The 7840-nt window shown below is 39.7% G+C and overlaps 1 pseudogene across 1 annotated transcript; it reads right to left on the bottom strand.

Moving 5' to 3' along the window:
* Nucleotides 1–2427: 2427 nt before the first annotated feature.
* LOC311064912 (NAD-dependent protein deacetylase sirtuin-2-like) lies at nt 2428–7727 on the bottom strand (annotated as a pseudogene). Its single transcript has one exon. The product of its transcript is annotated as an NAD-dependent protein deacetylase sirtuin-2-like (transcript).
* Nucleotides 7728–7840: the final 113 nt, after the last annotated feature.

The raw sequence follows: 7840 nt of genomic DNA, 5'->3' as shown, positions 1-7840 counted from the left end.
CTGGGTGCGGCCGACAGAGTGCGCCAGAGTGCAGCTACAGTCAAAACACAAACACACACACACACACACACACACACACACACACACAGTCCGTAAATACACAATATTTTCGAGCTGCGTTCGCTTCCAGCGTTCGCGCGTCTTACTTGTATGGAGTCAAAAAAACAAACGTGCACACACGCATGCACGTGCGCGCGCGCGCCACACACACACACACACACACACACACACACACACACACACACACACACACACACACACACACACACACACACACACTCTTCCTGTGATAGTGGAAAGTAGACGAGTGGTGGAAGAAGTAGCTTATATTCAAACTTTTATTTTAACTTAAATTATTATGAACAAATGCTAAACTTGTTATAGTAAAAGTAGTGATAATATAAGCATAGCTACTCTGTTACAAGTAAAGTCCATCTATTCTCAATTTACATGAGTAAAAATAATAATAAAACATGTTGGACATTCAGCTGATATGTGATTCTTCTTGTAGTTTAAAGTGTGCATATTTAATGAGACAATTTACATATTTGAATAAATTGTCTATTTAAAACCACACATCAATATGAACTTGTTTTATCTATAGCTTTTGTTTCTCAAAGTGGGGTCCGAGGACCCCCAGGGGTCCTTGGGGAAGTCTCAGGGGGTCCCCAGCAAAAATATTTAATACAGCATCAGCATCACAATCATTTTAACCACTTTATCCATATTAAATATCAGATACAAGCTCACAGCACCACTGATATTTTAGAAATGTTTTGAAAAATCTCGAAAATGTGTGGGAAACGTTTAATAATGTTTAACTTCTTAACATAAATCTTCTTGTCTGGGGGTCCCTGGCACAACATCATTTCAGCTGGGGGTCCGTGGCCAAATGCATACATTAATTTGGGGGTCCTTGACATGAAAAAGTGTGAGAACCACTGGTTTATAGCAGCCATAGTCAGACACATGTAGTGTCTAATGATGGACACTAGATGGCGTCTGAACAGCAGTTTTGCCAAGTGCTGCTGGAAAAGGAAACCAGCATCTTATCTCCATTAAGATGGTCAAGGTAGGAAGAAAAAGTACATTTAGATTCACATGTATGAAATATTACCCAAACTATCCTCTGACAGTGGTGGAAGAAGTACTCAGATATTTTACTTAAAAGTAGCAATACCGCAATATAAAAATACTCTGTTACAAGTAAAAGGCCTGTGTTCAAAATGTTACTTGAGTAAAAGTACAAAAGTGTTGGCATCAAAATGTACATAAAGTACCAAAAGTAAAAGTACTAAAATGTTTGAAAATACCCTAGGTATAAAATGTGTAGTTAATGTGTCTTATAATGGAATATATTTATATCTGCAAAGTAACTAGTAACTAAAGTTTTCAAATAATTGTAGTGGAGTAAAAGTACAATATGTGCCTCTGAGAGGTAGTGGAGTAGAAGTAAAAGTACTGAAAATGGGAAATACTCCAGCAAAGTAAAAAATCCTCAAAAGTGTACTTAAGTACAGAACTTGAGTAAATGTACTTAGTTACTTTACACCACTGCCCAAACTATTATCTGACTATGCCGATGATGCTGATGCTGGTGATGATGATGATGATGATGATGACATCTTGGACATTTAGACCAGTGGCTCTCAAAAGAAATTCATGTCAAGGACCCCCACAATAAAATGTATTTGGCCACAGACCCCATCTGAAATGTTTTAATGCCAGGGACCCCCATCTGAAATGATTTAATGCCAGGGACCCCCATCTGAAATGTTTTAATGCCAGGGACCCCCATACAAGGATTTGTGTTGTTAAAATGTTAAAGAATATATATATATTGCAATTTCTTTCCAATTTCTTCCGAGATTATTTTTGTAAATAGCAGATCTACAAGCTCACAACATGTTGCATCATGTATATGTAGCAGAGTGGCTCACAGCCTGATGAGATAAAAGTCTGATATCTATAAGAAATAATAAAGTCTGCACACTAAAAAAAGAAGAAGCTCCCAGTCAAGGCTTTTTGGGAGCTTCTTTTACATTTTTCAGTGTCCAGACTTTATTATTTCTTAGATATATCCACTGTTGGTCCTGCACATGCCGTCCAGTGGATGTGCCAGTTTTATTGTTTCTATAAAACTCTGATATAGGCTCTATGCACAGCAGCCATATTGTGAAGACATTTTTGTTCAAGGTTTCTTTATTAGTATTTTCTATTTTCACATACAGGTCAAAAAGACAAAAGTATACAAAAACGGTGCATGTTACCCCCTCCCACCGCCCCAAAGTTCCCGCTCCGAAAGAGCCACAACCCTGGTATCTTGTTGTACCATTAACACAAAAAGACAATACAAACAAATGAGACACAATTGCAATGCAAGTTGAAAGAAAATGTAAAACAAAGATGAAAACAAGTCAAAGAAGTCAATAATACACAGTAGAATATATATCATTAAAAGAAAAATGTAAAACACACAAAATAATAATGCAAAAACAAACAAATACAGTGGGGTCAGTTTTATGGGTCATTCATGTCAGCAGCATTCATCCTCTCCTATATATGTTAAAAAAGGTTGCCAGATGGTGTCAAATTTCAGAGCACACCCCTTGTGGAGTAGCACATTTTCTCCAAAGTCAAGTGATTCATAATATCATCAACCCATGATTTGAAAGTTGGTTGGGAATTTTTCTTTCCATTTAAGCAGTATCAGACGTATTCATTGTCAGAATGTGTTTGCAAAGAGTGAGCTTTTGATCAGAACACCCCACCCTCCTGAACAAACCCTTGGGTATGCACACCTCTTTGAACTCCAAACTGTCTGACATCGGCTGATATTACAATGACAATGGTTAGTCTTCCTTGTCAGTCTGTGGAGCGACCGATGCAGAACCTGGCTTAGCTGCGGCTCCTTTGCTCTCCCCGGTCTTCTCCTTGTTATCCTGGCTGTCAATTCTGGCATGTTCCTTCTTCACCAGCTCTTCCAACTCCGCCTTCCATCCCAGCAGGTCAGCCAGGGCCAAGCAGCCATCATCACATGTACTGATGTGGGCTACGTCTCGGTAAGCCTTGTCTGAGCTAAAGTTCAGATCAGCCTCTCCTACCTTCTCCATGTTAATGAGCAGCCTGGGACACTTTTTAGAAACCTCGACAACGAGACCGGCGAATGGTTGCACCCCTAGGGATGTACCCATGATGATAAGAAGGTCACAACAAGGAAAGTCCATCTTCTTTGACGTGTAGAATCGATCAGGCAGCATTTCACCAAAGAAGACAATATCTGGCTTGACCAGACTGTTGCACTTGTCGCATTTGGGGATGTCATCAGCGAAGATCTTCTCTTTCATCCAGTCCATGTCGTACTCCTTTTCGCAAAAGGAGCTGACACAGTGGGAAGTGTAGAACGTGCCATGGGCCTCGACCATGTCGTCTCCCTCCATCCCAGCCACACGCTCAAGATTGTCAATATTCTGGGAGTAACAGCGTCTCAGGAGACCCTTGTCCTTTAACAGCCTCATGAAGTAATGACACACAGTCGGCTTAAACTGTCCTGGGTACAGTTCCTTGGCCAGGGTGAAGAATGCCTCAGGGTGTTCCTTGAAGTAGTCTATCTGGAAGCTTCTGGGTAGGGCAGGTTGTATTTCTGCAGATTGGCATAGAGGCCAGTTTTTGGCGAGCGGAAGTCGGGGATCCCAGCCGATGTAGATATTCCTGCTCCGACCATGCAGATGATGTTTTTACATTTGCCACTCTGTATGTACCGAGCGACCCCTTCCAGAGTGAGCTCATCCAGAACCTTACCCGTACCCTGGGTTCCGGAGAACGGGTTGAACTGGTTCAACAGGTTGAGCAGGGAGTCCATTTCTGTTTCTCCAGTAGCCTCTCCTTCTTCTTCAGTACAATCGTCAGACTGATTCTCTGCTCCAGCGGTCAGATCCGCCTCTTCTTCTCCTCTTTTAGGGGTCTCTGGTGCTTCAGACATCTATCCGTCGACTCAAAGAAATATTAGGATGAAAATGAATATTCACTGTGTCATTTAGCAGCACGGTGTCCGACTCAGCTCAGCTGACACGATCAAATTGTTGTTGTCCGTCGCCTATTAGTGTTCGACTCTGTGTTGTGAGCAGTCAGTTCCTGCCTGCCTTCCAGCCAAGTCTAGTCAGTAGCCACACCAAGCTACTACCAGGGTCAATAGGTTATACACCATCAGTCTCTCGGAGCTCGCAATGGAAAAATGACGAACGCAGCAATAACACCCTGGTAACTAGTAACACTGATGCATGCAGACCACTTTGTCCCGTTTAGTGAGCATCCACTCTATTTATATGGGTTTGGTCTACCCATGTGGGTGTAACCTTCCGTTTGATTAATCATGTGACTTGTCTATTGAATTCATTGTGGAAACACAGGCTTTAGCACTGTTCTTAAACAGTAGCTACTGTCCCCCAGCTCCTTATCTGACCTAATCAATCAACACTCATGTCTCTCTCATGTGACTCATGTGCAAAGTCCCCCGCCGTGGACCCCAACACCACAGGTCAGAGATGTGGCCTTTACAGTCTGTATATATTTGAGGCTGCTGTACCACTTCGTAACAACGTCCAAAGTCACAACAGTCGAGTTCAACCGGTCTTCACAACATGTATCTTACTGCACTGTTATTGTCTCTTGTTTCATTGTATGTAAATCAGTTTTTAGACCTCAAAACGACCACTGAGAAAATATCTATGACGTTGTGTGCAAGTGAGACCAATACAGCCTTCTTCAAGTTACATCCAATTCAATTCAACATCGTATTAACGTCCACAGACCTATCCTATGTAGGCTAAGAACAACCAACGAAGTTTAACAGAGTGTGTCATTGTGGCATATCTAGTGGCGAGTGCACAGCACTATTTCATTTCAATTCTCAAAACAAATTCCTTGTTCAGCTGTGAAAATGTACGGCATGAATCCATATGTGATATGTACCATAATGTGTTATATAACAAAGAACATAAGATATATTGTGATTTTTAAAAGTTAAATAAACTTGAACTAATCTCTAATTATGTGTCAAATATAGCCTACCGTATGGTAGTTATTCTCTTTTTTGAAAATGTATTAGGCTACTACCAATATGGGAACCCATTCAGTAAAAAAAAAAGATCTCTGTCTTATGATTAAGCTATAGGCAGCACAGTACAAGTCAATGTATAGAACGACAGACAACAATTTCCAACGCATGAAGTAAAAAATAATGTCATATTGCTACTGCTGTCATGGCTTTTGCAACTATGTATTAAAGTTATTGCTGTCATAGGTTTACTATTACTGCTACTGTTGCATCTCTCTCCCTCTTCCCCATCCACCCACGCTAGAACCTGGGTCTGCCTGATGTTTCCTAACATCAGGCAGGGGGGGGGGGGGGGGGGGGGGGGGGGAGTTTTTCATTGCCAGTGTCACAAATATGTTTGCTCAGGCCTGGGACAATGTCAGGTCTGTCTTGAGACAACTTGTGATTTGGCACTATAATACAATTTAATTGAATTTCAATGTTCACAAATCTCCCAATTGTGCCAATCAATTAAGCACACTATAGTATACTATACATTGAATTTCTGAATTATACAATTATGAATACATTCAAGATAATGAACCTTCCTGTGCTTGAGCATTATAGAAACAAGGCAGCCTTCATTGTTTAATGGCCATTCTCCATTTTATATTTGACACTGTACTTTTGCCAAAGCAAAATAGAAATATTAATTACAAATGTACGTATATAGAAAGGCACATTGTCAAAATACAATTTGGCATGCATCTAAGCTCTTAAAAAATTGCAGTAAACATTCAAAAGATTTGACCCATCTTGCCTGCCATTGAATCGACAGGTCTCTGTCACAGTATGAGCTGGGTGGGGGGGTCAATTCACTTTCTATTTTATCAAATATAAGCTTAACCACTTAAATCATTTATATATTTTGGGGTTTTCCCCTCTACACCAAATCTGTATGCCAAAAAATGGCAGATCTACAAGTTTGTGAGCTTGCTAATTTCACAGAATGTTCACCTATTAAGACATGCTCAGAATAGGGATGCTTGGGTTAATGTGGTTAAAGTACAATACAAACTAATCTATAGGTTGAGATTTGTTTTTAGGAGAAAACTTCAAATCTGGAATAAATTCTTTCCAATCAGGAGTGAATTAAAAGTGAATTGCACCGATATTCCCTGCAAGCACCCAAAACTCTTCTTTCTTTTTTTTAAAAACACCATTTTCACAACACCATTTCCTTAGAAGGTCTCTGTACATAAATATACACATTAAATATACATTCACAGGAGTGGGGAGGAAATTAACATGCCTGTACAGTTTGATCAAACTTTACAGTCTGGGCAGGAAACTAACTCTGCCCCCACCTCCACCTCCAGTGGCTGGTAAATCCCAACATTCTGGTCACTTTCACCATTTTATCATACAATATTAAAGAACAAGAACAGGACTTCCAAGATTATGGCTAGTTTCCTAAGAAAGTGGCTGACAGTGTAGAGAGACTTACCAGCCATAGTCAAACTTTGCCAGCATTTGGGCTGGTGGCTGGTGTTACACTCCCACCCCACTTACAGTAGTCAGCTTAAGAAGAAATAATATTGACCCAGACCTGTCCTGACAGATACAGACATTAACACTTCACAATGCCCTGATTCCAATGTAATAACTGCTTTAAACAAAAGAAATAAAATCTAAAAGTAACACAGTATTCCATGAAAATCTTACTTGCATTTGCATTCTGTTGGTACAGTCTTAAAGCCATACTGTCTACCTTATTCAATGGAGTCTTTCTCTGGTATATTTTTCACAATAACCATTCCACATAAATGTATTTTTTTTGATAGCTTCTCTTAATACTATTAAATACTATTTTGACCGCAATGTATTAACGTATTTAGGATGAATAAATAGTTTTTGATTACGTGATGTTGCAGCATTCACTTTTCACCATTCCTTCCCCATAAACTAACACTGTCACGACACAGAGCTACCAGAAGATGTCACCAAAATAAGACTACTGAAATGAATGTTACACAGTATGGCTTTAAGTAGTTATAGAATTCATGTGTAATAATAACACATTTTATTCCGTTAAAACACAGGTTTACAAACTGGAGTACGACCATTGTAAGTGTAAGGGACTGAATTCCGATTTCCCTAAAGAACATGCAAAAACAGACAAAGAGTTTGGGTTTTGGCACATTTAAGTCTTTACATCTCCCCATTCTCTCCTTAGCTCAGGCACTCAACTGACAATTCTCCTTTAAGAAGTTTAGTGGAGTGATCTAGAGGTCTTACACGTCCACCCGAACCCGAAATCCATCACGGACCAGATCAGCCTTTGAACATATTAAATTATTTCATATTCAGTCTTAAAATTAGACATATTTAATCTAGAACTACTGGTAATTTGTGTTGGAAATATGTTATATTCTAAAAACCATATTGTCGTTTTTTGCATCCGAGTACTGTGCAGAGTGATGAAAACATCACTATTTCTCTGTCTGGTAGGATTTCAGCAGATTTTGAAATAACATTTTATGGAATTGTAAGGGAGAAGCCATCCACAAAAAAAGGCACATTTATGAGGCAGATAATGTCCGGTAATTGAACAGTGAGATGAGCATTGTTTAACAAAGCCTTGCAGGAAAAAAAAGATATATTATTTCTATGAACAAAATATGCATTGAAACATATCAAACTGGAGACCAGGGAAATACAGATAAACGCTGTTTTAGATGGCTGACCCCTCCGGGGCTACGCCATAAAAATGATACATATCGGGTACGGGTAACAAACCACGGG

This window comes from Gymnoscopelus microlampas (assembly GCF_963454915.1).
Source record: "Gymnoscopelus microlampas genome assembly, chromosome: 2".
Classification (NCBI taxonomy): Eukaryota; Metazoa; Chordata; class Actinopteri; order Myctophiformes; family Myctophidae; genus Gymnoscopelus; species Gymnoscopelus microlampas.
The sequence above is the reverse complement of the archived record's forward strand: the minus strand, read 5'-3'. Positions and strand labels throughout refer to the sequence as shown.